We start from the raw sequence: 26,700 nt of genomic DNA, 5'->3' as shown, positions 1-26,700 counted from the left end.
AGGTGGTGAGATAAGCTGCACAATATAATTGACCTTTCAGTATATTGTTGCACACACACCATCTATTTAGCAAATGCCCTTGTTATCAACAGCAGCCTTTTAAACTCACCTGAGCTAACAGGTATGTGCGCTGGTTACTCTGCTGCGCTTAAAATTTCTTTTTTGGTTTGCTACAATGCCTTTTCTGAAACGTTGTCTCCTTCTGCTGGAACACTGACTTCTTTCATTTAATGCCTGCAGACTATAAAAGAGAACCCAACCCAAAAAGTTTGGTTGATTAGTCTGTGGCATTCTGTTAAACTGTTGCTTATGGCGGTCTCTGTGAGCTTCTCAGCGACATTCAGCCAGCCAGGTATCCTGCCTGCAGTAGATGGAATGTGGCAATGGAACGCTGGCTGCGCGTGTCATAATAGGCTCTGAGCCTTTATATACCTGTGCACAGCAGCAGCCACCTTCAGTCTGCTGCTGGACAGCCAGCAGCAGCAGCAGCAGCAGGAGAGGTATGTAATCAGGAGCCCTCCTGCTAAGGGTAGACAGCTGCTCGTTCCACCTCACCCCCCGCCTTAATTGGTTCTCCTCCCTTCCAACGGTGTTGAGGCGGGTGGGAACAGCAGGGGGTGAAGGTGCTGTGTTTAAAGAGGTGGAGTTATGCAGATCTAAAACGCGTGGATTGCAGCAGCAGCAAGCCGAAAAGTGCAGGCATGTAAGGGATCTAGAGGTTGACAACATGTCTTCTTAACGGGAGTCCAGGAGCTCATCTCCACAAATGGACTTTTCAGGATCCTTGGGTGGCTCCGTAGTTTGAAACCAATTCTGGTTATCGCTTCTCGGCCTTTTGGCTAAGATCAAGTGTAGTATCTGTTCTTATCAGTTTAATATCTGATACGTCCCCTATCTGGGGACCATATATTAAATGGATTTTTAGAACAGGGAGATGGAAAAAGAGCTTGCTCTGTCCACTCCACGCATTGACCTGGTATTGCAGTATCTCCAGGACCGGTGCACCCCTTCTTTAATGCAGTTTCTAAAATCAGAAAGAATTGAATTCAATGTTTTTTGTTCATTTTGCTTGTTTGTCGGATTTTGGGATGGACTCTTTGGCTTTGCTTTTCTTCTCCTCATTGGATTTTTCATGTTCAAAGTTGCAGAAGCCAGATTACAAGCTCATTTTGGTTCAACTTCAGCAACTGTGCATTGCATTGCCATGTAATGTGATGCAATGCTATCTTTCTAGCTCTCCCTTTTTACTTCCTTTTGGATAAACAGACATATTAGGCAAGCATTTTGGAGCTTTCACCTAAATAACTACAGGTGGTGAGATAAGCTGCACAATATAATTGACCTTTCAGTATATTGTTGCACACACACCATCTATTTAGCAAATGCCCTTGTTATCAACAGCAGCCTTTTAAACTCACCTGAGCTAACAGGTATGTGCGCTGGTTACTCTGCTGCGCTTAAAATTTCTTTTTTGGTTTGCTACAATGCCTTTTCTGAAACGTTGTCTCCTTCTGCTGGAACACTGACTTCTTTCATTTAATGCCTGCAGACTATAAAAGAGAACCCAACCCAAAAAGTTTGGTTGATTAGTCTGTGGCATTCTGTTAAACTGTTGCTTATGGCGGTCTCTGTGAGCTTCTCAGCGACATTCAGCCAGCCAGGTATCCTGCCTGCAGTAGATGGAATGTGGCAATGGAACGCTGGCTGCGCGTGTCAAAATAGGCTCTGAGCCTTTATATACCTGTGCACAGCAGCAGCCACCTTCAGTCTGCTGCTGGACAGCCAGCAGCAGCAGCAGCAGGAGAGGTATGTAATCAGGAGCCCTCCTGCTAAGGGTAGACAGCTGCTCGTTCCACCCCACCCCCCGCCTTAATTGGTTCTCCTCCCTTCCAACGGTGTTGAGGCGGGTGGGAACAGCAGGGGGTGAAGGTGCTGTGTTTAAAGAGGTGGAGTTATGCAGATCTAAAACGCGTGGATTGCAGCAGCAGCAAGCCGAAAAGTGCAGGCATGTAAGGGATCTAGAGGTTGACAACATGTCTTCTTAACGGGAGTCCAGGAGCTCATCTCCACAAATGGACTTTTCAGGATCCTTGGGTGGCTCCGTAGTTTGAAACCAATTCTGGTTATCGCTTCTCGGCCTTTTGGCTAAGATCAAGTGTAGTATCTGTTCTTATCAGTTTAATATCTGATACGTCCCCTATCTGGGGACCATATATTAAATGGATTTTTAGAACAGGGAGATGGAAAAAGAGCTTGCTCTGTCCACTCCACGCATTGACCTGGTATTGCAGTATCTCCAGGACCGGTGCACCCCTTCTTTAATGCAGTTTCTAAAATCAGAAAGAATTGAATTCAATGTTTTTTGTTCATTTTGCTTGTTTGTCGGATTTTGGGATGGACTCTTTGGCTTTGCTTTTCTTCTCCTCATTGGATTTTTCATGTTCAAAGTTGCAGAAGCCAGATTACAAGCTCATTTTGGTTCAACTTCAGCAACTGTGCATTGCATTGCCATGTAATGTGATGCAATGCTATCTTTCTAGCTCTCCCTTTTTACTTCCTTTTGGATAAACAGACATATTAGGCAAGCATTTTGGAGCTTTCACCTAAATAACTACAGGTGGTGAGATAAGCTGCACAATATAATTGACCTTTCAGTATATTGTTGCACACACACCATCTATTTAGCAAATGCCCTTGTTATCAACAGCAGCCTTTTAAACTCACCTGAGCTAACAGGTATGTGCGCTGGTTACTCTGCTGCGCTTAAAATTTCTTTTTTGGTTTGCTACAATGCCTTTTCTGAAACGTTGTCTCCTTCTGCTGGAACACTGACTTCTTTCATTTAATGCCTGCAGACTATAAAAGAGAACCCAACCCAAAAAGTTTGGTTGATTAGTCTGTGGCATTCTGTTAAACTGTTGCTTATGGCGGTCTCTGTGAGCTTCTCAGCGACATTCAGCCAGCCAGGTATCCTGCCTGCAGTAGATGGAATGTGGCAATGGAACGCTGGCTGCGCGTGTCATAATAGGCTCTGAGCCTTTATATACCTGTGCACAGCAGCAGCCACCTTCAGTCTGCTGCTGGACAGCCAGCAGCAGCAGCAGCAGGAGAGGTATGTAATCAGGAGCCCTCCTGCTAAGGGTAGACAGCTGCTCGTTCCACCCCACCCCCCGCCTTAATTGGTTCTCCTCCCTTCCAACGGTGTTGAGGCGGGTGGGAACAGCAGGGGGTGAAGGTGCTGTGTTTAAAGAGGTGGAGTTATGCAGATCTAAAACGCGTGGATTGCAGCAGCAGCAAGCCGAAAAGTGCAGGCATGTAAGGGATCTAGAGGTTGACAACATGTCTTCTTAACGGGAGTCCAGGAGCTCATCTCCACAAATGGACTTTTCAGGATCCTTGGGTGGCTCCGTAGTTTGAAACCAATTCTGGTTATCGCTTCTCGGCCTTTTGGCTAAGATCAAGTGTAGTATCTGTTCTTATCAGTTTAATATCTGATACGTCCCCTATCTGGGGACCATATATTAAATGGATTTTTAGAACAGGGAGATGGAAAAAGAGCTTGCTCTGTCCACTCCACGCATTGACCTGGTATTGCAGTATCTCCAGGACCGGTGCACCCCTTCTTTAATGCAGTTTCTAAAATCAGAAAGAATTGAATTCAATGTTTTTTGTTCATTTTGCTTGTTTGTCGGATTTTGGGATGGACTCTTTGGCTTTGCTTTTCTTCTCCTCATTGGATTTTTCATGTTCAAAGTTGCAGAAGCCAGATTACAAGCTCATTTTGGTTCAACTTCAGCAACTGTGCATTGCATTGCCATGTAATGTGATGCAATGCTATCTTTCTAGCTCTCCCTTTTTACTTCCTTTTGGATAAACAGACATATTAGGCAAGCATTTTGGAGCTTTCACCTAAATAACTACAGGTGGTGAGATAAGCTGCACAATATAATTGACCTTTCAGTATATTGTTGCACACACACCATCTATTTAGCAAATGCCCTTGTTATCAACAGCAGCCTTTTAAACTCACCTGAGCTAACAGGTATGTGCGCTGGTTACTCTGCTGCTCTTAAAATTTCTTTTTTGGTTTGCTACAATGCCTTTTCTGAAACGTTGTCTCCTTCTTCTGGAACACTGACTTCTTTCATTTAATGCCTGCAGACTATAAAAGAGAACCCAACCCAAAAAGTTTGGTTGATTAGTCTGTGGCATTCTGTTAAACTGTTGCTTATGGCGGTCTCTGTGAGCTTCTCAGCGACATTCAACCAGCCAGGTATCCTGCCTGCAGTAGATGGAATGTGGCAATGGAACGCTGGCTGCGCGTGTCATAATAGGCTCTGAGCCTTTATATACCTGTGCACAGCAGCAGCCACCTTCAGTCTGCTGCTGGACAGCCAGCAGCAGCAGCAGCAGGAGAGGTATGTAATCAGGAGCCCTCCTGCTAAGGGTAGACAGCTGCTCGTTCCACCCCACCCCCCGCCTTAATTGGTTCTCCTCCCTTCCAATGGTGTTGAGGCGGGTGGGAACAGCAGGGGGTGAAGGTGCTGTGTTTAAAGAGGTGGAGTTATGCAGATCTAAAACGCGTGGATTGCAGCAGCAGCAAGCCGAAAAGTGCAGGCATGTAAGGGATCTAGAGGTTGACAACATGTCTTCTTAACGGGAGTCCAGGAGCTCATCTCCACAAATGGACTTTTCAGGATCCTTGGGTGGCTCCGTAGTTTGAAACCAATTCTGGTTATCGCTTCTCGGCCTTTTGGCTAAGATCAAGTGTAGTATCTGTTCTTATCAGTTTAATATCTGATACGTCCCCTATCTGGGGACCATATATTAAATGGATTTTTAGAACAGGGAGATGGAAAAAGAGCTTGCTCTGTCCACTCCACGCATTGACCTGGTATTGCAGTATCTCCAGGACCGGTGCACCCCTTCTTTAATGCAGTTTCTAAAATCAGAAAGAATTGAATTCAATGTTTTTTGTTCATTTTGCTTGTTTGTCGGATTTTGGGATGGACTCTTTGGCTTTGCTTTTCTTCTCCTCATTGGATTTTTCATGTTCAAAGTTGCAGAAGCCAGATTACAAGCTCATTTTGGTTCAACTTCAGCAACTGTGCACTGCATTGCCATGTAATGTGATGCAATGCTATCTTTCTAGCTCTCCCTTTTTACTTCCTTTTGGATAAACAGACATATTAGGCAAGCATTTTGGAGCTTTCACCTAAATAACTACAGGTGGTGAGATAAGCTGCACAATATAATTGACCTTTCAGTATATTGTTGCACACACACCATCTATTTAGCAAATGCCCTTGTTATCAACAGCAGCCTTTTAAACTCACCTGAGCTAACAGGTATGTGCGCTGGTTACTCTGCTGCGCTTAAAATTTCTTTTTTGGTTTGCTACAATGCCTTTTCTGAAACGTTGTCTCCTTCTGCTGGAACACTGACTTCTTTCATTTAATGCCTGCAGACTATAAAAGAGAACCCAACCCAAAAAGTTTGGTTGATTAGTCTGTGGCATTCTGTTAAACTGTTGCTTATGGCGGTCTCTGTGAGCTTCTCAGCGACATTCAGCCAGCCAGGTATCCTGCCTGCAGTAGATGGAATGTGGCAATGGAACGCTGGCTGCGCGTGTCATAATAGGCTCTGAGCCTTTATATACCTGTGCACAGCAGCAGCCACCTTCAGTCTGCTGCTGGACAGCCAGCAGCAGCAGCAGCAGGAGAGGTATGTAATCAGGAGCCCTCCTGCTAAGGGTAGACAGCTGCTCGTTCCACCCCACCCCCCGCCTTAATTGGTTCTCCTCCCTTCCAACGGTGTTGAGGCGGGTGGGAACAGCAGGGGGTGAAGGTGCTGTGTTTAAAGAGGTGGAGTTATGCAGATCTAAAACGCGTGGATTGCAGCAGCAGCAAGCCGAAAAGTGCAGGCATGTAAGGGATCTAGAGGTTGACAACATGTCTTCTTAACGGGAGTCCAGGAGCTCATCTCCACAAATGGACTTTTCAGGATCCTTGGGTGGCTCCGTAGTTTGAAACCAATTCTGGTTATCGCTTCTCGGCCTTTTGGCTAAGACCAAGTGTCTTGTCTGGGGTCCTTGAGTGTTTTCCCTTGGCCTTCCGGCATCGCCATCTTGATGGCTTAAGCCGGTTGCTGCTTTAGGGGGAGAACGAGGAGGAACGAGAGAGTGATCATAATGGGCGTGAAGATACGCTATCCTGGGACCGATGACAATCGGGTTCGCAATGCATTCCGCATTGAAGTTGATGCTGCTGTCAGAGAGCGTTTCAATCTGTCGTATATGGTGCACGAGGTGATCTTCAAAATCCTGGAAGTGACAAGAGAAAACATCGTCTGCCTGCAGGAATCCCGGAAAGAAGGACGGTATGTCTTGGTGCTACAATCTATGGCGGCTTGCCGGAACCTGTATAAGAAGTTGAGGGAGCAGGAGAAGAATCCAACCTTGCATGGTTTGACTTTTACAGTCTTATACTCCAAAGGTGATGTTCCCCTAGTCATATTTATGTATAATCCCTTTGTGCACGAACATGACATTGCGACTTTTCTTAAGAGGCATTGTGACTTTGTGAGCAACAGTCACAAAATCATGAACGAGGAGAACTTATGGACTGGCAAATACAGATATTTTGTCAGATTTGGGGAAAGTTCTTCGGAGCCTGGAGGTGTTCATTACCCTCCCCAAAGTTTCTCTATCGGGAGAGATAGGGGTATTCTCTTCTTTCCTGAGGCCCCAGTTTTTTGCAGGAAATGTAAGAAGTACGGACACTTAGAAGAGGTTTGTACTGCTGTGCCTGTTTGCTCCAAGTGCAACCAAAGTGGGCATGTTGCTAAGGACTGTACCAATCCAATTGTTTGCAATGCTTGTGGTATGGAGGGGCATGCCTTTAAGGATTGTACTCGTCGTGCGAACGAGGGCAAGGCAAGGGCATACTCTGAGGTGGTCTCGAACTCTCCGAGGCCTAAGAGTGTGGCACCTGAGGCCGCAGTTTCTTCCAGGGTGAAGGTAGTGGAACAGCGTGTGGAGACTGCTCCAGTGAGGGCGTCTGCTGACCTACTGGTGGAGCCCGGGAGAGTGGAAGAGGTTCTGGCAGCTGAGATGGACATTTCTTCCTATCAGGGGGGTTTCATTGACTCCTTTTGTGAAGAACGTGAGGGAGCCTTGGAAATCCCAGGGGACCCGGCTCTCAGTTGGAGCAGTGAAAGTATGGATGAAGAGGGAGCTGGAGGTCAAGGAGACTTCACTGAGACTGGGGTGAGGTCTTCTGAGGAACCGGACCGCGCTAAGAATAAAAGGGCCCGGTTGTCTGAACCATCAAGTAGCCAATGCGTGGCAAGTCCGGTGAGTGAGCGGGATTACCCAGTGGTTTCTCTTTCTCCTGCGTCAACGGCTTACCTGGAGGAGAATTTGGAGTCCACTATCTTTCAGCTAAGTGGGAGTTCGCCGGATGACAAAGGATAAGGAAGGCATGTTTTTTTGCTGAGACTGGTGTTTCTGGTTTTTGAGCCAAAGAATGGTCTCTAAACCAAATTGGGACATTGCGTCCCTTAATGTAAGACTTTTAAAGTCTAGAGTTAGAAGATCTGTGATTCTGGACTTCTTACATAACCATTCTTTTGATATTATGTGTCTACAGGAGTGTGGTATAGAAGAACCCCTGGAAGACGCTGATTGGCCATATGGCCAGCATATCTGGTCTGGCTCTAGTGGGAATAAAAATGATGGAGTTGGGATAGTATTAAATAATAGAAATTTTGTTTTTGAATATTATAAGGTAATAGAGGTGGGTCGTTGCATCTCTGCAGTTGTGTGTGGGAGGGGGTGGAAAGTTAAAATTATAAATATTTATGGTCCTACAAAAAAAGAAGACAGGTTAAGTTTATTAGATAAATTATGTTTAGAATTACCTGGTAGGATCCCTGTGATAGTAACAGGTGATTTTAACTGTGTAACTGAGGGGAAAGTTGATGCCTCAGGAAAAAAATTGGCAAACATTATTTCTGATTTTTTCTTTTTTGATGCTGCTGAGGTTTATTTGGGGAAGCCACCACCACCAACCTATAAAGCTGACAGGGGTGGGATAACATCTAGGATTGATAGGATGTTTTTTTCTAAAAATATAATATGTGATGGTTTTTCTCAATTTTCAGTTCCTTTTTCGGACCATGTGTGCCTGAAAGGTGGTTTTAGAGGGGATTTAAGGCGGGTGCATGGGAGAGGTGTGTGGAAATTGAATGTGAGTTTGCTTGAGGATGAGAGAATTGTGAATGATTTTAAGAAAAAATATAGTTGGTGTAAATCTCAAAAGAGTAAGTTTGAAAGTGTGTTGGTGTGGTGGGATTGGATGAAGTATGAAGTGCAAAAGTTTTTTCGTCGATGGGGCTATAAAAAGGCTGCCATGGTTAGGAGTCAATATAAAGATTTAATGATGAGGGTGGAATGGCTAGAGAAAATGAGGATGTGTGGTGTGGATGTGGATGATTTGTTAAGAAGTGCGAGAGAGGATTTGAAGAGGACTTTGGAGAGGAAGGGAAGGGAAATAATTTTTAGGTCAAAGGTGGTCCATCTTGATAAAGATGGAAAGTGTTCAAGATATTTCTTTAAAAAAATAAATGGTAAGAAGGAGGGTATGGAGGAGATTTTTGATGTGGATGGTGTTTGTGTGAGTGGGGAGGATGTAATGAAGGAAGTGGTCACGTTTTATGCTGAGTTGTTTGGCAGGAAGTGGGTGGATGAGAGTTTGAAAGAAGAAGTGCTTAAGACTTTGGATTGTAAGGTGGATAAGGATGGATGTTCTGGTCTATGTGAGGCAGTGATTGAGGAGGAAGTTAAGAAAGCGGTGTTTGGTGCAAGGAAAAATGTGACGCCTGGGAAGGATGGTTTGCCTGTGGAGCTATATGTTATGATGTGGGAAGTGATGGGTATGGATTTAGTGGAAGTGTGTCAGTTTATGTGGGAGAATGGGATGCTTGCGGGTTCAATGAAGGAGGGAGTGGTGGTCTTAATCCATAAGAAAGGGGATAAAAGGTGTTTGAGTAATTGGAGGCCAATTACGCTTCTGAACGCCGATTACAAGGTATTCAGTAAAATTTTGGCGTGTCGGATGCGTGTGGTTGTAGCTGATGTGATTGGTAAAGATCAAGTGTGTGCAGTGCCTGGTAGATGTATGACGGATAATCTGTGTCTTTTAAGAGATGTGTTGTGGGATTGTAAAGTAAGAAAGCAGAAGTGTATGGTGATGGCTGTTGACTTTGAAAAGGCGTTTGATCGCGTGTCTCATGTGTTTCTATTTGAGGTTTTGCGTAGAATGGGTTTTCCGGAGAAATTTGTGCGTGCCGTGAGAGGATTGTATGGGGAGGTGATGAGTGAATTTCTGGTGAATGGGTTTTTGAGTGAGAAAGTGTGTATTAGGTCTGGTGTGAGGCAAGGTTGTCCCATGTCACCGGTATTATTTGTGTGTGTGATTGAGCCACTGCTGTGTATGATTCGGAAAGAGAAAGTGGTGCGTGGTTTGTTAGTGCCAGGGAGTGGTGGAATGACTGTGAAAGTCTTAGGATATATGGATGATGTAGTAGTGGTGAGTGAGAGTGTGGCCTCTATGGAGAGAGTAAAATTGTTGTTGAATTTTTTTTGTGGCGCGTCAGCGTTTCGTGTGAATTGGAACAAATGCATGTTTAAATGTTTTGGTGACAATAGGATTAAGATGGATGGTGTGGCTGGTGTGGATGGTGCAATTAAAGTGTTGGGAGTTTTTTTTAATGATGATTTGAAAGGTTATGAGAGTTGGGATGAATGTGGTGAGCGGATTGTGCGGAAGATGAATTTTTGGAAGTTACGTTCTTTGTCTTTGGTAGGGAAGGTTCTTATTATTAAGGCTGTTATTCTCCCTATTTTGCTTTATGTTTCTTGTATTTTTCCAGTGCCCTATAGGAAAATTAAAAAAGTGGAGAAACTAATTTTTGTGTTTTTTTGGGGCAGTAGGATGGAAAGACTTAAGAGAGAGATTTTGTTTAAGCAATATTTGTATGGGGGACTAAAGTTTCCGAATATTGAAGTGTTTCTAACATTGCATTTTATTAAGACTACGGTCATTTTGATTGGGAAGAATAATAAAGGGGCATTTATGTGTAAGTATTTGGCTGGATGGATGCTGTATGGTCTGAATTGGGTGAAGCGTGATAAGAATGTGCCTGTTGCTTTTAAGTGTCCTGAGTGGTATGGTTTGATTGAGAAGTTTGTGAGGAAGAATGATTTGTTAGCAGTTGCAATGAAAGACTTTATGTTGGTTAAGAAGGTGATGGGGAAGATGTGTGTGAATGAGTGTGAGAGTAATGTGGTGGGATTGCGTTCTATGGAAGTTGCGCGGGTATGGAAGAAGTTAAGCATTCAAGGTGTGTCGAATAGACAGCGAGATATAGTATGGATGGGCCTTCATAATATTTTGCCAGTGAGGGATTTTCAGAAGAAAAGAGATCTCATAAGATCTGCAGTATGTCCAAGGGATGGTTGTGGAGCGAATGAGACGGTGAGGCACCTTATGTGGGATTGTAATTTTGCGTATGATGTGTGGAAAGGTGTGGGTGGACTGTGTAAAGGGGTTGCTGGTGTGAAGTTTATTGATTGGAGAGTGACTATGTTTGGTTTTGGTGCTAGTCGTCGTGGCCTAGAAAGGATGATGTGGTTTATTATGGTGTGTGTGCAGGAGAGCTTGTGGGATGTGAGAAATTTGTGTGTGTTTAAAAGAGTAAATTTAACAGTAAATGATTGTATTAGGTTGATCTTAGCAAGACTATATGTAATCTATTTGTGAGATACAAGAGAAGGTGGTGGTGGTGGAACAGATTCTGAAGGTGTGTGGAAATACCTTAAGTGGCAGGATATGGTTAAATACCGTTGATATTTTTTCTGGAAATGTCTCTGGCATAGGATTACTTGTTTGTATTTTTGTTGAATAATACTTTAATAAAGAAACCACAATGATGCTTATGAAGTGGCAGTATAACTTATGATGAAGTCTGGTTAACTGTTTGCTTATATCTAAACCTGAGTGGTTTTAAAAAAAAAAAAAAAAAAAAAAAAAAAAAAAATCTGTTCTTATCAGTTTAATATCTGATACGTCCCCTATCTGGGGACCATATATTAAATGGATTTTTAGAACAGGGAGATGGAAAAAGAGCTTGCTCTGTCCACTCCACGCATTGACCTGGTATTGCAGTATCTCCAGGACCGGTGCACCCCTTCTTTAATGCAGTTTCTAAAATCAGAAAGAATTGAATTCAATGTTTTTTGTTCATTTTGCTTGTTTGTCGGATTTTGGGATGGACTCTTTGGCTTTGCTTTTCTTCTCCTCATTGGATTTTTCATGTTCAAAGTTGCAGAAGCCAGATTACAAGCTCATTTTGGTTCAACTTCAGCAACTGTGCATTGCATTGCCATGTAATGTGATGCAATGCTATCTTTCTAGCTCTCCCTTTTTACTTCCTTTTGGATAAACAGACATATTAGGCAAGCATTTTGGAGCTTTCACCTAAATAACTACAGGTGGTGAGATAAGCTGCACAATATAATTGACCTTTCAGTATATTGTTGCACACACACCATCTATTTAGCAAATGCCCTTGTTATCAACAGCAGCCTTTTAAACTCACCTGAGCTAACAGGTATGTGCGCTGGTTACTCTGCTGCGCTTAAAATTTCTTTTTTGGTTTGCTACAATGCCTTTTCTGAAACGTTGTCTCCTTCTGCTGGAACACTGACTTCTTTCATTTAATGCCTGCAGACTATAAAAGAGAACCCAACCCAAAAAGTTTGGTTGATTAGTCTGTGGCATTCTGTTAAACTGTTGCTTATGGCGGTCTCTGTGAGCTTCTCAGCGACATTCAGCCAGCCAGGTATCCTGCCTGCAGTAGATGGAATGTGGCAATGGAACGCTGGCTGCGCGTGTCATAATAGGCTCTGAGCCTTTATATACCTGTGCACAGCAGCAGCCACCTTCAGTCTGCTGCTGGACAGCCAGCAGCAGCAGCAGCAGGAGAGGTATGTAATCAGGAGCCCTCCTGCTAAGGGTAGACAGCTGCTCGTTCCACCCCACCCCCCGCCTTAATTGGTTCTCCTCCCTTCCAACGGTGTTGAGGCGGGTGGGAACAGCAGGGGGTGAAGGTGCTGTGTTTAAAGAGGTGGAGTTATGCAGATCTAAAACGCGTGGATTGCAGCAGCAGCAAGCCGAAAAGTGCAGGCATGTAAGGGATCTAGAGGTTGACAACATGTCTTCTTAACGGGAGTCCAGGAGCTCATCTCCACAAATGGACTTTTCAGGATCCTTGGGTGGCTCCGTAGTTTGAAACCAATTCTGGTTATCGCTTCTCGGCCTTTTGGCTAAGATCAAGTGTAGTATCTGTTCTTATCAGTTTAATATCTGATACGTCCCCTATCTGGGGACCATATATTAAATGGATTTTTAGAACAGGGAGATGGAAAAAGAGCTTGCTCTGTCCACTCCACGCATTGACCTGGTATTGCAGTATCTCCAGGACCGGTGCACCCCTTCTTTAATGCAGTTTCTAAAATCAGAAAGAATTGAATTCAATGTTTTTTGTTCATTTTGCTTGTTTGTCGGATTTTGGGATGGACTCTTTGGCTTTGCTTTTCTTCTCCTCATTGGATTTTTCATGTTCAAAGTTGCAGAAGCCAGATTACAAGCTCATTTTGGTTCAACTTCAGCAACTGTGCATTGCATTGCCATGTAATGTGATGCAATGCTATCTTTCTAGCTCTCCCTTTTTACTTCCTTTTGGATAAACAGACATATTAGGCAAGCATTTTGGAGCTTTCACCTAAATAACTACAGGTGATGAGATAAGCTGCACAATATAATTGACCTTTCAGTATATTGTTGCACACACACCATCTATTTAGCAAATGCCCTTGTTATCAACAGCAGCCTTTTAAACTCACCTGAGCTAACAGGTATGTGCGCTGGTTACTCTGCTGCGCTTAAAATTTCTTTTTTGGTTTGCTACAATGCCTTTTCTGAAACGTTGTCTCCTTCTGCTGGAACACTGACTTCTTTCATTTAACGCCTGCAGACTATAAAAGAGAACCCAACCCAAAAAGTTTGGTTGATTAGTCTGTGGCATTCTGTTAAACTGTTGCTTATGGCGGTCTCTGTGAGCTTCTCAGCGACATTCAGCCAGCCAGGTATCCTGCCTGCAGTAGATGGAATGTGGCAATGGAACGCTGGCTGCGCGTGTCATAATAGGCTCTGAGCCTTTATATACCTGTGCACAGCAGCAGCCACCTTCAGTCTGCTGCTGGACAGCCAGCAGCAGCAGCAGCAGGAGAGGTATGTAATCAGGAGCCCTCCTGCTAAGGGTAGACAGCTGCTCGTTCCACCCCACCCCCCGCCTTAATTGGTTCTCCTCCCTTCCAACGGTGTTGAGGCGGGTGGGAACAGCAGGGGGTGAAGGTGCTGTGTTTAAAGAGGTGGAGTTATGCAGATCTAAAACGCGTGGATTGCAGCAGCAGCAAGCCGAAAAGTGCAGGCATGTAAGGGATCTAGAGGTTGACAACATGTCTTCTTAACGGGAGTCCAGGAGCTCATCTCCACAAATGGACTTTTCAGGATCCTTGGGTGGCTCCGTAGTTTGAAACCAATTCTGGTTATCGCTTCTCGGCCTTTTGGCTAAGATCAAGTGTAGTATCTTTTGAAAAGGCGGTTTTGTCCTTGGGCTGCTCTAGTAAATTGATGCACATTACACACTGGTTTGGTGCACTTGTTAGTACGCCAGGTGGCTCATAGAGTCATCTGATGGAAAACATGGCCCTCCAGGATCGAAGTCACTAGGCTGGGTAAGTGTGAGGGCTTTGGAGCAATGTGCCCCAGGAGTAGGCGCCCTGGTGGGAGTCCAAGCTTACTGGGACTGGGAACCCCAGAAAGACTTGGGCTTCGTAGCACGCCGCACCTTTGCCAATCATACTTTCTGAGCAACACCCCCTATTCCTGGCCTCCGGGCTAGGAAGGGGAATTTTTATAAACCCGGTCGGAGGTCCGGTCAGCTTTGGGCTGAGAAACCAACACAGGCTCCAGCTCCACTAGGGTGGCAGCCTAGCTGGACGCTGGGAGCACGAAAACGGCTCTTCTCTGGCTTCGGCAAGAGAGAGCATCGGAGATCCCCGACCCTCGCTGTGGCCTTCTGGCTCGGAGGGATGGGGATGGTTTATTGGGGACCCTCTCCTCCGGGAAGGGTCCACATGAATCCTCGCCTCGTGCGCTGTTTTGGTGTGACTTCGGTCACATTTTTCAGTGCCTTGGATGCAGCTTCAATCAAAAAATCTGTTCTTATCAGTTTAATATCTGATACGTCCCCTATCTGGGGACCATATATTAAATGGATTTTTAGAACAGGGAGATGGAAAAAGAGCTTGCTCTGTCCACTCCACGCATTGACCTGGTATTGCAGTATCTCCAGGACCGGTGCACCCCTTCTTTAATGCAGTTTCTAAAATCAGAAAGAATTGAATTCAATGTTTTTTGTTCATTTTGCTTGTTTGTCGGATTTTGGGATGGACTCTTTGGCTTTGCTTTTCTTCTCCTCATTGGATTTTTCATGTTCAAAGTTGCAGAAGCCAGATTACAAGCTCATTTTGGTTCAACTTCAGCAACTGTGCATTGCATTGCCATGTATTGTGATGCAATGCTATCTTTCTAGTTCTCCCTTTTTACTTCCTTTTGGATAAACAGACATATTAGGCAAGCATTTTGGAGCTTTCACCTAAATAACTACAGGTGGTGAGATAAGCTGCACAATATAATTGACCTTTCAGTATATTGTTGCACACACACCATCTATTTAGCAAATGCCCTTGTTATCAACAGCAGCCTTTTAAACTCACCTGAGCTAACAGGTATGTGCGCTGGTTACTCTGCTGCGCTTAAAATTTCTTTTTTGGTTTGCTACAATGCCTTTTCTGAAACGTTGTCTCCTTCTGCTGGAACACTGACTTCTTTCATTTAATGCCTGCAGACTATAAAAGAGAACCCAACCCAAAAAGTTTGGTTGATTAGTCTGTGGCATTCTGTTAAACTGTTGCTTATGGCGGTCTCTGTGAGCTTCTCAGCGACATTCAGCCAGCCAGGTATCCTGCCTGCAGTAGATGGAATGTGGCAATGGAACGCTGGCTGCGCGTGTCATAATAGGCTCTGAGCCTTTATATACCTGTGCACAGCAGCAGCCACCTTCAGTCTGCTGCTGGACAGCCAGCAGCAGCAGCAGCAGGAGAGGTATGTAATCAGGAGCCCTCCTGCTAAGGGTAGACAGCTGCTCGTTCCACCCCACCCCCCGCCTTAATTGGTTCTCCTCCCTTCCAACGGTGTTGAGGCGGTTGGGAACAGCAGGGGGTGAAGGTGCTGTGTTTAAAGAGGTGGAGTTATGCAGATCTAAAACGCGTGGATTGCAGCAGCAGCAAGCCGAAAAGTGCAGGCATGTAAGGGATCTAGAGGTTGACAACATGTCTTCTTAACGGGAGTCCAGGAGCTCATCTCCACAAATGGACTTTTCAGGATCCTTGGGTGGCTCCGTAGTTTGAAACCAATTCTGGTTATCGCTTCTCGGCCTTTTGGCTAAGATCAAGTGTAGTATCTGTTCTTATCAGTTTAATATCTGATACGTCCCCTATCTGGGGACCATATATTAAATGGATTTTTAGAACAGGGAGATGGAAAAAGAGCTTGCTCTGTCCACTCCACGCATTGACCTGGTATTGCAGTATCTCCAGGACCGGTGCACCCCTTCTTTAATGCAGTTTCTAAAATCAGAAAGAATTGAATTCAATGTTTTTTGTTCATTTTGCTTGTTTGTCGGATTTTGGGATGGACTCTTTGGCTTTGCTTTTCTTCTCCTCATTGGATTTTTCATGTTCAAAGTTGCAGAAGCCAGATTACAAGCTCATTTTGGTTCAACTTCAGCAACTGTGCATTGCATTGCCATGTAATGTGATGCAATGCTATCTTTCTAGCTCTCCCTTTTTACTTCCTTTTGGATAAACAGACATATTAGGCAAGCATTTTGGAGCTTTCACCTAAATAACTACAGGTGGTGAGATAAGCTGCACAATATAATTGACCTTTCAGTATATTGTTGCACACACACCATCTATTTAGCAAATGCCCTTGTTATCAACAGCAGCCTTTTAAACTCACCTGAGCTAACAGGTATGTGCGCTGGTTACTCTGCTGCGCTTAAAATTTCTTTTTTGGTTTGCTACAATGCCTTTTCTGAAACGTTGTCTCCTTCTGCTGGAACACTGACTTCTTTCATTTAATGCCTGCAGACTATAAAAGAGAACCCAACCCAAAAAGTTTGGTTGATTAGTCTGTGGCATTCTGTTAAACTGTTGCTTATGGCGGTCTCTGTGAGCTTCTCAGCGACATTCAGCCAGCCAGGTATCCTGCCTGCAGTAGATGGAATGTGGCAATGGAACGCTGGCTGCGCGTGTCATAATAGGCTCTGAGCCTTTATATACCTGTGCACAGCAGCAGCCACCTTCAGTCTGCTGCTGGACAGCCAGCAGCAGCAGCAGCAGGAGAGGTATGTAATCAGGAGCCCTCCTGCTAAGGGTAGACAGCTGCTCGTTCCACCCCACCCCCCGCCTTAATTGGTTCTCCTCCCTTCCAACGGTGTTGAGGCGGGTGGGAACAGCAGGGGGTGAAGGTGCTGTGTTTAAAGAGGTGGAGTTATGCAGATCTAAAACGCGTGGATTGCAGCAGCAGCAAGCCGAAAAGTGCAGGCATGTAAGGGATCTAGAGGTTGACAACATGTCTTCTTAACGGGAGTCCAGGAGCTCATCTCCACAAATGGACTTTTCAGGATCCTTGGGTGGCTCCGTAGTTTGAAACCAATTCTGGTTATCGCTTCTCGGCCTTTTGGCTAAGATCAAGTGTAGTATCTGTTCTTATCAGTTTAATATCTGATACGTCCCCTATCTGGGGACCATATATTAAATGGATTTTTAGAACAGGGAGATGGAAAAAGAGCTTGCTCTGTCCACTCCACGCATTGACCTGGTATTGCAGTATCTCCAGGACCGGTGCACCCCTTCTTTAATGCAGTTTCTAAAATCAGAAAGAATTGAATTCAATGTTTTTTGTTCATTTTGCTTGTTTGTCGGATTTTGGGATGGACTCTTTGGCTTTGCTTTTCTTCTCCTCATTGGATTTTTCATGTTCAAAGTTGCAGAAGCCAGATTACAAGCTCATTTTGGTTCAACTTCAGCAACTGTGCATTGCATTGCCATGTATTGTGATGCAATGCTATCTTTCTAGCTCTCCCTTTTTACTTCCTTTTGGATAAACAGACATATTAGGCAAGCATTTTGGAGCTTTCACCTAAATAACTACAGGTGGTGAGATAAGCTGCACAATATAATTGACCTTTCAGTATATTGTTGCACACACACCATCTATTTAGCAAATGCCCTTGTTATCAACAGCAGCCTTTTAAACTCACCTGAGCTAACAGGTATGTGCGCTGGTTACTCTGCTGCGCTTAAAATTTCTTTTTTGGTTTGCTACAATGCCTTTTCTGAAACGTTGTCTCCTTCTGCTGGAACACTGACTTCTTTCATTTAATGCCTGCAGACTATAAAAGAGAACCCAACCCAAAAAGTTTGGTTGATTAGTCTGTGGCATTCTGTTAAACTGTTGCTTATGGCGGTCTCTGTGAGCTTCTCAGCGACATTCAGCCAGCCAGGTATCCTGCCTGCAGTAGATGGAATGTGGCAATGGAACGCTGGCTGCGCGTGTCATAATAGGCTCTGAGCCTTTATATACCTGTGCACAGCAGCAGCCACCTTCAGTCTGCTGCTGGACAGCCAGCAGCAGCAGCAGGAGAGGTATGTAATCAGGAGCCCTCCTGCTAAGGGTAGACAGCTGCTCGTTCCACCCCACCCCCCGCCTTAATTGGTTCTCCTCCCTTCCAACGGTGTTGAGGCGGGTGGGAACAGCAGGGGGTGAAGGTGCTGTGTTTAAAGAGGTGGAGTTATGCAGATCTAAAACGCGTGGATTGCAGCAGCAGCAAGCCGAAAAGTGCAGGCATGTAAGGGATCTAGAGGTTGACAACATGTCTTCTTAACGGGAGTCCAGGAGCTCATCTCCACAAATGGACTTTTCAGGATCCTTGGGTGGCTCCGTAGTTTGAAACCAATTCTGGTTATCGCTTCTCGGCCTTTTGGCTAAGATCAAGTGTAGTATCTGTTCTTATCAGTTTAATATCTGATACGTCCCCTATCTGGGGACCATATATTAAATGGATTTTTAGAACAGGGAGATGGAAAAAGAGCTTGCTCTGTCCACTCCACGCATTGACCTGGTATTGCAGTATCTCCAGGACCGGTGCACCCCTTCTTTAATGCAGTTTCTAAAATCAGAAAGAATTGAATTCAATGTTTTTTGTTCATTTTGCTTGTTTGTCGGATTTTGGGATGGACTCTTTGGCTTTGCTTTTCTTCTCCTCATTGGATTTTTCATGTTCAAAGTTGCAGAAGCCAGATTACAAGCTCATTTTGGTTCAACTTCAGCAACTGTGCATTGCATTGCCATGTAATGTGATGCAATGCTATCTTTCTAGCTCTCCCTTTTTACTTCCTTTTGGATAAACAGACATATTAGGCAAGCATTTTGGAGCTTTCACCTAAATAACTACAGGTGGTGAGATAAGCTGCACAATATAATTGACCTTTCAGTATATTGTTGCACACACACCATCTATTTAGCAAATGCCCTTGTTATCAACAGCAGCCTTTTAAACTCACCTGAGCTAACAGGTATGTGCGCTGGTTACTCTGCTGCGCTTAAAATTTCTTTTTTGGTTTGCTACAATGCCTTTTCTGAAACGTTGTCTCCTTCTGCTGGAACACTGACTTCTTTCATTTAATGCCTGCAGACTATAAAAGAGAACCCAACCCAAAAAGTTTGGTTGATTAGTCTGTGGCATTCTGTTAAACTGTTGCTTATGGCGGTCTCTGTGAGCTTCTCAGCGACATTCAGCCAGCCAGGTATCCTGCCTGCAGTAGATGGAATGTGGCAATGGAACGCTGGCTGCGCGTGTCATAATAGGCTCTGAGCCTTTATATACCTGTGCACAGCAGCAGCCACCTTCAGTCTGCTGCTGGACAGCCAGCAGCAGCAGCAGCAGGAGAGGTATGTAATCAGGAGCCCTCCTGCTAAGGGTAGACAGCTGCTCGTTCCACCCCACCCCCCGCCTTAATTGGTTCTCCTCCCTTCCAACGGTGTTGAGGCGGGTGGGAACAGCAGGGGGTGAAGGTGCTGTGTTTAAAGAGGTGGAGTTATGCAGATCTAAAACGCGTGGATTGCAGCAGCAGCAAGCCGAAAAGTGCAGGCATGTAAGGGATCTAGAGGTTGACAACATGTCTTCTTAACGGGAGTCCAGGAGCTCATCTCCACAAATGGACTTTTCAGGATCCTTGGGTGGCTCCGTAGTTTGAAACCAATTCTGGTTATCGCTTCTCGGCCTTTTGGCTAAGATCAAGTGTAGTATCTGTTCTTATCAGTTTAATATCTGATACGTCCCCTATCTGGGGACCATATATTAAATGGATTTTTAGAACAGGGAGATGGAAAAAGAGCTTGCTCTGTCCACTCCACGCATTGACCTGGTATTGCAGTATCTCCAGGACCGGTGCACCCCTTCTTTAATGCAGTTTCTAAAATCAGAAAGAATTGAATTCAATGTTTTTTGTTCATTTTGCTTGTTTGTCGGATTTTGGGATGGACTCTTTGGCTTTGCTTTTCTTCTCCTCATTGGATTTTTCATGTTCAAAGTTGCAGAAGCCAGATTACAAGCTCATTTTGGTTCAACTTCAGCAACTGTGCATTGCATTGCCATGTAATGTGATGCAATGCTATCTTTCTAGCTCTCCCTTTTTACTTCCTTTTGGATAAACAGACATATTAGGCAAGCATTTTGGAGCTTTCACCTAAATAACTACAGGTGGTGAGATAAGCTGCACAATATAATTGACCTTTCAGTATATTGTTGCACACACACCATCTATTTAGCAAATGCCCTTGTTATCAACAGCAGCCTTTTAAACTCACCTGAGCTAACAGGTATGTGCGCTGGTTACTCTGCTGCGCTTAAAATTTCTTTTTTGGTTTGCTACAATGCCTTTTCTGAAACGTTGTCTCCTTCTGCTGGAACACTGACTTCTTTCATTTAATGCCTGCAGACTATAAAAGAGAACCCAACCCAAAAAGTTTGGTTGATTAGTCTGTGGCATTCTGTTAAACTGTTGCTTATGGCGGTCTCTGTGAGCTTCTCAGCGACATTCAGCCAGCCAGGTATCCTGCCTGCAGTAGATGGAATGTGGCAATGGAACGCTGGCTGCGCGTGTCATAATAGGCTCTGAGCCTTTATATACCTGTGCACAGCAGCAGCCACCTTCAGTCTGCTGCTGGACAGCCAGCAGCAGCAGCAGCAGGAGAGGTATGTAATCAGGAGCCCTCCTGCTAAGGGTAGACAGCTGCTCGTTCCACCCCACCCCCCGCCTTAATTGGTTCTCCTCCCATCCAACGGTGTTGAGGCGGGTGGGAACAGCAGGGGGTGAAGGTGCTGTGTTTAAAGAATGTGGAGTTATGCAGATCTAAAACGCGTGGATTGCAGCAGCAGCAAGCCGAAAAGTGCAGGCATGTAAGGGATCTAGAGGTTGACAACATGTCTTCTTAACGGGAGTCCAGGAGCTCATCTCCACAAATGGACTTTTCAGGATCCTTGGGTGGCTCCGTAGTTTGAAACCAATTCTGGTTATCGCTTCTCGGCCTTTTGGCTAAGATCAAGTGTAGTATCTTTCGAAAAGGCGGTTTTGGATGTTGGCCGCCCTAGTAGATTGATACATTATACACACTGGGGTTTAGGCGCTTGTTAGTACGCCAGGTGGCTAATATAGTCATCTGGTGGAAAGCATGGCCCCCCAGGATCGACGCCATTGGGCCGGGGAAGATCGAAAGCCCGAAGTGTGAAGTGCCCCAGAAGTGGTGACCCTGGGGTGCCTTAACTCACTGGGATTGGGAACCCCACTTGAGTTTATGGCACATTTGCACAAGCACTTCAAATTTTCTTTCTTCGCACACACCCTTATTCCGGGCCTTCTGGCCTTAGGATGGGGAATTTTTCAATTCCCGGTCGAAGGTCCGGGCAGTATTATACTGTGAAACCTTCACTATTTATTTAATTTCTTTGTCACTGTGTGTCCACTTATTCACGTGTGTCACGTCCTACTAGGATTTTGTCGGGATGCGGTTCCCTTACGGGTTCCTCTCTTGGCAGGTCTAGGGGGGGAGTGTGTGGCCATCAGGTTCCGCTCCCCCCTGAACCCCCCTGGCTCTCCTCTTTCGGGAGGACAGAGTTGTTGGCTCCCCTCTTCCGGGAGGGGAGCACAGTCTTTGGCTCCCAGTGCCTTGCTCGGGTGAGAACTCGGGCAGGTGCTGGGGGTAAGATTGGGTCGCCTCTGGCTTCGGCTGGAGGTGGCTTTTTGTCCCTGTTCCTCGCTGTGGCCTTTTGGCTCGGAGGGACGGGGAATGGTTTGGGGGACCCTTCTCCTTTTGGAGAGGGTTTCAAGAAGACCAGCATCCTAGTGCACTTTTTTTGTGGCACTTGTCACTTTTTTAAGCGCACTCGGGTTTTGTACACGAATTCGGGCTTTCGATAAAAGAAAAAAAAATCTGTTCTTATCAGTTTAATATCTGATACGTCCCCTATCTGGGGACCATATATTAAATGGATTTTTAGAACAGGGAGATGGAAAAAGAGCTTGCTCTGTCCACTCCACGCATTGACCTGGTATTGCAGTATCTCCAGGACCGGTGCACCCCTTCTTTAATGCAGTTTCTAAAATCAGAAAGAATTGAATTCAATGTTTTTTGTTCATTTTGCTTGTTTGTCGGATTTTGGGATGGACTCTTTGGCTTTGCTTTTCTTCTCCTCATTGGATTTTTCATGTTCAAAGTTGCAGAAGCCAGATTACAAGCTCATTTTGGTTCAACTTCAGCAACTGTGCATTGCATTGCCATGTAATGTGATGCAATGCTATCTTTCTAGCTCTCCCTTTTTACTTCCTTTTGGATAAACAGACATATTAGGCAAGCATTTTGGAGCTTTCACCTAAATAACTACAGGTGGTGAGATAAGCTGCACAATATAATTGACCTTTCAGTATATTGTTGCACACACACCATCTATTTAGCAAATGCCCTTGTTATCAACAGCAGCCTTTTAAACTCACCTGAGCTAACAGGTATGTGCGCTGGTTACTCTGCTGCGCTTAAAATTTCTTTTTTGGTTTGCTACAATGCCTTTTCTGAAACGTTGTCTCCTTCTGCTGGAACACTGACTTCTTTCATTTAATGCCTGCAGACTATAAAAGAGAACCCAACCCAAAAAGTTTGGTTGATTAGTCTGTGGCATTCTGTTAAACTGTTGCTTATGGCGGTCTCTGTGAGCTTCTCAGCGACATTCAGCCAGCCAGGTATCCTGCCTGCAGTAGATGGAATGTGGCAATGGAACGCTGGCTGCGCGTGTCATAATAGGCTCTGAGCCTTTATATACCTGTGCACAGCAGCAGCCACCTTCAGTCTGCTGCTGGACAGCCAGTAGCAGCAGCAGCAGGAGAGGTATGTAATCAGGAGCCCTCCTGCTAAGGGTAGACAGCTGCTCGTTCCACCCCACCCCCCGCCTTAATTGGTTCTCCTCCCTTCCAACGGTGTTGAGGCGGGTGGGAACAGCAGGGGGTGAAGGTGCTGTGTTTAAAGAGGTGGAGTTATGCAGATCTAAAACGCGTGGATTGCAGCAGCAGCAAGCCGAAAAGTGCAGGCATGTAAGGGATCTAGAGGTTGACAACATGTCTTCTTAACGGGAGTCCAGGAGCTCATCTCCACAAATGGACTTTTCAGGATCCTTGGGTGGCTCCGTAGTTTGAAACCAATTCTGGTTATCGCTTCTCGGCCTTTTGGCTAAGATCAAGTGTAGTATCTGTTCTTATCAGTTTAATATCTGATACGTCCCCTATCTGGGGACCATATATTAAATGGATTTTTAGAACAGGGAGATGGAAAAAGAGCTTGCTCTGTCCACTCCACGCATTGACCTGGTATTGCAGTATCTCCAGGACCGGTGCACCCCTTCTTTAATGCAGTTTCTAAAATCAGAAAGAATTGAATTCAATGTTTTTTGTTCATTTTGCTTGTTTGTCGGATTTTGGGATGGACTCTTTGGCTTTGCTTTTCTTCTCCTCATTGGATTTTTCATGTTCAAAGTTGCAGAAGCCAGATTACAAGCTCATTTTGGTTCAACTTCAGCAACTGTGCATTGCATTGCCATGTAATGTGATGCAATGCTATCTTTCTAGCTCTCCCTTTTTACTTCCTTTTGGATAAACAGACATATTAGGCAAGCATTTTGGAGCTTTCACCTAAATAACTACAGGTGGTGAGATAAGCTGCACAATATAATTGACCTTTCAGTATATTGTTGCACACACACCATCTATTTAGCAAATGCCCTTGTTATCAACAGCAGCCTTTTAAACTCACCTGAGCTAACAGGTATGTGCGCTGGTTACTCTGCTGCGCTTAAAATTTCTTTTTTGGTTTGCTACAATGCCTTTTCTGAAACGTTGTCTCCTTCTGCTGGAACACTGACTTCTTTCATTTAATGCCTGCAGACTATAAAAGAGAACCCAACCCAAAAAGTTTGGTTGATTAGTCTGTGGCATTCTGTTAAACTGTTGCTTATGGCGGTCTCTGTGAGCTTCTCAGCGACATTCAGCCAGCCAGGTATCCTGCCTGCAGTAGATGGAATGTGGCAATGGAACGCTGGCTGCGCGTGTCATAATAGGCTCTGAGCCTTTATATACCTGTGCACAGCAGCAGCCACCTTCAGTCTGCTGCTGGACAGCCAGCAGCAGCAGCAGCAGGAGAGGTATGTAATCAGGAGCCCTCCTGCTAAGGGTAGACAGCTGCTCGTTCCACCCCACCCCCCGCCTTAATTGGTTCTCCTCCCTTCCAACGGTGTTGAGGCGGGTGGGAACAGCAGGGGGTGAAGGTGCTGTGTTTAAAGAGGTGGAGTTATGCAGATCTAAAACGCGTGGATTGCAGCAGCAGCAAGCCGAAAAGTGCAGGCATGTAAGGGATCTAGAGGTTGACAACATGTCTTCTTAACGGGAGTCCAGGAGCTCATCTCCACAAATGGACTTTTCAGGATCCTTGGGTGGCTCCGTAGTTTGAAACCAATTCTGGTTATCGCTTCTCGGCCTTTTGGCTAAGATCAAGTGTAGTATCTGTTCTTATCAGTTTAATATCTGATACGTCCCCTATCTGGGGACCATATATTAAATGGATTTTTAGAACAGGGAGATGGAAAAAGAGCTTGCTCTGTCCACTCCACGCATTGACCTGGTATTGCAGTATCTCCAGGACCGGTGCACCCCTTCTTTAATGCAGTTTCTAAAATCAGAAAGAATTGAATTCAATGTTTTTTGTTCATTTTGCTTGTTTGTCGGAATTTGGGATGGACTCTTTGGCTTTGCTTTTCTTCTCCTCATTGGATTTTTCATGTTCAAAGTTGCAGAAGCCAGATTACAAGCTCATTTTGGTTCAACTTCAGCAACTGTGCATTGCATTGCCATGTAATGTGATGCAATGCTATCTTTCTAGCTCTCCCTTTTTACTTCCTTTTGGATAAACAGACATATTAGGCAAGCATTTTGGAGCTTTCACCTAAATAACTACAGGTGGTGAGATAAGCTGCACAATATAATTGACCTTTCAGTATATTGTTGCACACACACCATCTATTTAGCAAATGCCCTTGTTATCAACAGCAGCCTTTTAAACTCACCTGAGCTAACAGGTATGTGCGCTGGTTACTCTGCTGCGCTTAAAATTTCTTTTTTGGTTTGCTACAATGCCTTTTCTGAAACGTTGTCTCCTTCTGCTGGAACACTGACTTCTTTCATTTAATGCCTGCAGACTATAAAAGAGAACCTAACCCAAAAAGTTTGGTTGATTAGTCTGTGGCATTCTGTTAAACTGTTGCTTATGGCGGTCTCTGTGAGCTTCTCAGCGACATTTAGCCAGCCAGGTATCCTGCCTGCAGTAGATGGAATGTGGCAATGGAACGCTGGCTGCGCGTGTCATAATAGGCTCTGAGCCTTTATATACCTGTGCACAGCAGCAGCCACCTTCAGTCTGCTGCTGGACAGCCAGCAGCAGCAGCAGCAGGAGAGGTATGTAATCAGGAGCCCTCCTGCTAAGGGTAGACAGCTGCTCGTTCCACCCCACCCCCCGCCTTAATTGGTTCTCCTCCCTTCCAACGGTGTTGAGGCGGGTGGGAACAGCAGGGGGTGAAGGTGCTGTGTTTAAAGAGGTGGAGTTATGCAGATCTAAAACGCGTGGATTGCAGCAGCAGCAAGCCGAAAAGTGCAGGCATGTAAGGGATCTAGAGGTTGACAACATGTCTTCTTAACGGGAGTCCAGGAGCTCATCTCCACAAATGGACTTTTCAGGATCCTTGGGTGGCTCCGTAGTTTGAAACCAATTCTGGTTATCGCTTCTCGGCCTTTTGGCTAAGATCAAGTGTAGTATCTGTTCTTATCAGTTTAATATCTGATACGTCCCCTATCTGGGGACCATATATTAAATGGATTTTTAGAACAGGGAGATGGAAAAAGAGCTTGCTCTGTCCACTCCACGCATTGACCTGGTATTGCAGTATCTCCAGGACCGGTGCACCCCTTCTTTAATGCAGTTTCTAAAATCAGAAAGAATTGAATTCAATGTTTTTTGTTCATTTTGCTTGTTTGTCGGATTTTGGGATGGACTCTTTGGCTTTGCTTTTCTTCTCCTCATTGGATTTTTCATGTTCAAAGTTGCAGAAGCCAGATTACAAGCTCATTTTGGTTCAACTTCAGCAACTGTGCATTGCATTGCCATGTAATGTGATGCAATGCTATCTTTCTAGCTCTCCCTTTTTACTTCCTTTTGGATAAACAGACATATTAGGCAAGCATTTTGGAGCTTTCACCTAAATAACTACAGGTGGTGAGATAAGCTGCACAATATAATTGACCTTTCAGTATATTGTTGCACACACACCATCTATTTAGCAAATGCCCTTGTTATCAACAGCAGCCTTTTAAACTCACCTGAGCTAACAGGTATGTGCGCTGGTTACTCTGCTGCGCTTAAAATTTCTTTTTTGGTTTGCTACAATGCCTTTTCTGAAACGTTGTCTCCTTCTGCTGGAACACTGACTTCTTTCATTTAATGCCTGCAGACTATAAAAGAGAACCCAACCCAAAAAGTTTGGTTGATTAGTCTGTGGCATTCTGTTAAACTGTTGCTTATGGCGGTCTCTGTGAGCTTCTCAGCGACATTCAGCCAGCCAGGTATCCTGCCTGCAGTAGATGGAATGTGGCAATGGAACGCTGGCTGCGCGTGTCATAATAGGCTCTGAGCCTTTATATACCTGTGCACAGCAGCAGCCACCTTCAGTCTGCTGCTGGACAGCCAGCAGCAGCAGCAGCAGCAGGAGAGGTATGTAATCAGGAGCCCTCCTGCTAAGGGTAGACAGCTGCTCGTTCCACCCCACCCCCCGCCTTAATTGGTTCTCCTCCCT

General features: G+C 44.9%; 14 non-coding genes and 3 pseudogenes across 14 annotated transcripts; all 17 read left to right on the top strand.

Annotated features, from left to right (window-relative positions):
- Positions 1–819: 819 nt before the first annotated feature.
- On the top strand, positions 820–1,010 carry LOC141194173 (U2 spliceosomal RNA). The gene has a single exon (XR_012266965.1). It is a non-coding gene; the product is annotated as a U2 spliceosomal RNA (small nuclear RNA).
- A 1,115-nt stretch (positions 1,011–2,125) lies between these two features.
- LOC141194172 (U2 spliceosomal RNA) lies at positions 2,126–2,316 on the top strand. The gene has a single exon (XR_012266964.1). It is a non-coding gene; the product is annotated as a U2 spliceosomal RNA (small nuclear RNA).
- A 1,115-nt stretch (positions 2,317–3,431) lies between these two features.
- On the top strand, positions 3,432–3,622 carry LOC141194171 (U2 spliceosomal RNA). Its single transcript, XR_012266963.1, has one exon. It is a non-coding gene; the product is annotated as a U2 spliceosomal RNA (small nuclear RNA).
- Positions 3,623–4,737: 1,115 nt separating this feature from the next.
- LOC141194170 (U2 spliceosomal RNA) lies at positions 4,738–4,928 on the top strand. Its single transcript, XR_012266962.1, has one exon. It is a non-coding gene; the product is annotated as a U2 spliceosomal RNA (small nuclear RNA).
- A 6,104-nt stretch (positions 4,929–11,032) lies between these two features.
- LOC141193688 (U2 spliceosomal RNA) lies at positions 11,033–11,253 on the top strand (annotated as a pseudogene).
- A 1,115-nt stretch (positions 11,254–12,368) lies between these two features.
- Positions 12,369–12,559, top strand: LOC141194169 (U2 spliceosomal RNA). Its single transcript, XR_012266960.1, has one exon. It is a non-coding gene; the product is annotated as a U2 spliceosomal RNA (small nuclear RNA).
- A 1,115-nt stretch (positions 12,560–13,674) lies between these two features.
- On the top strand, positions 13,675–13,790 carry LOC141193764 (U2 spliceosomal RNA; annotated as a pseudogene).
- Positions 13,791–14,315: 525 nt separating this feature from the next.
- LOC141193605 (U2 spliceosomal RNA) lies at positions 14,316–14,497 on the top strand. The gene has a single exon (XR_012266511.1). It is a non-coding gene; the product is annotated as a U2 spliceosomal RNA (small nuclear RNA).
- A 1,115-nt stretch (positions 14,498–15,612) lies between these two features.
- Positions 15,613–15,803, top strand: LOC141194168 (U2 spliceosomal RNA). The gene has a single exon (XR_012266959.1). It is a non-coding gene; the product is annotated as a U2 spliceosomal RNA (small nuclear RNA).
- A 1,115-nt stretch (positions 15,804–16,918) lies between these two features.
- LOC141194166 (U2 spliceosomal RNA) lies at positions 16,919–17,109 on the top strand. The gene has a single exon (XR_012266957.1). It is a non-coding gene; the product is annotated as a U2 spliceosomal RNA (small nuclear RNA).
- A 1,112-nt stretch (positions 17,110–18,221) lies between these two features.
- Positions 18,222–18,412, top strand: LOC141194165 (U2 spliceosomal RNA). The gene has a single exon (XR_012266956.1). It is a non-coding gene; the product is annotated as a U2 spliceosomal RNA (small nuclear RNA).
- A 1,115-nt stretch (positions 18,413–19,527) lies between these two features.
- LOC141194164 (U2 spliceosomal RNA) lies at positions 19,528–19,718 on the top strand. Its single transcript, XR_012266954.1, has one exon. It is a non-coding gene; the product is annotated as a U2 spliceosomal RNA (small nuclear RNA).
- Positions 19,719–20,834: 1,116 nt separating this feature from the next.
- LOC141193784 (U2 spliceosomal RNA) lies at positions 20,835–20,933 on the top strand (annotated as a pseudogene).
- A 782-nt stretch (positions 20,934–21,715) lies between these two features.
- Positions 21,716–21,901, top strand: LOC141193659 (U2 spliceosomal RNA). Its single transcript, XR_012266551.1, has one exon. It is a non-coding gene; the product is annotated as a U2 spliceosomal RNA (small nuclear RNA).
- A 1,115-nt stretch (positions 21,902–23,016) lies between these two features.
- On the top strand, positions 23,017–23,207 carry LOC141194163 (U2 spliceosomal RNA). Its single transcript, XR_012266953.1, has one exon. It is a non-coding gene; the product is annotated as a U2 spliceosomal RNA (small nuclear RNA).
- A 1,115-nt stretch (positions 23,208–24,322) lies between these two features.
- Positions 24,323–24,513, top strand: LOC141194162 (U2 spliceosomal RNA). Its single transcript, XR_012266952.1, has one exon. It is a non-coding gene; the product is annotated as a U2 spliceosomal RNA (small nuclear RNA).
- A 1,115-nt stretch (positions 24,514–25,628) lies between these two features.
- LOC141194161 (U2 spliceosomal RNA) lies at positions 25,629–25,819 on the top strand. The gene has a single exon (XR_012266951.1). It is a non-coding gene; the product is annotated as a U2 spliceosomal RNA (small nuclear RNA).
- The last annotated feature ends 881 nt before the right edge of the window (positions 25,820–26,700 follow it).

The sequence above is a fragment of the Phyllobates terribilis genome, unplaced genomic scaffold, assembly GCF_046119375.1.
Source record: "Phyllobates terribilis strain yellow unplaced genomic scaffold, ASM4611937v1 Scaffold_66__1_contigs__length_7565176, whole genome shotgun sequence".
NCBI classification, from domain to species: Eukaryota; Metazoa; Chordata; class Amphibia; order Anura; family Dendrobatidae; genus Phyllobates; species Phyllobates terribilis.
The sequence above is the reverse complement of the archived record's forward strand: the minus strand, read 5'-3'. Positions and strand labels throughout refer to the sequence as shown.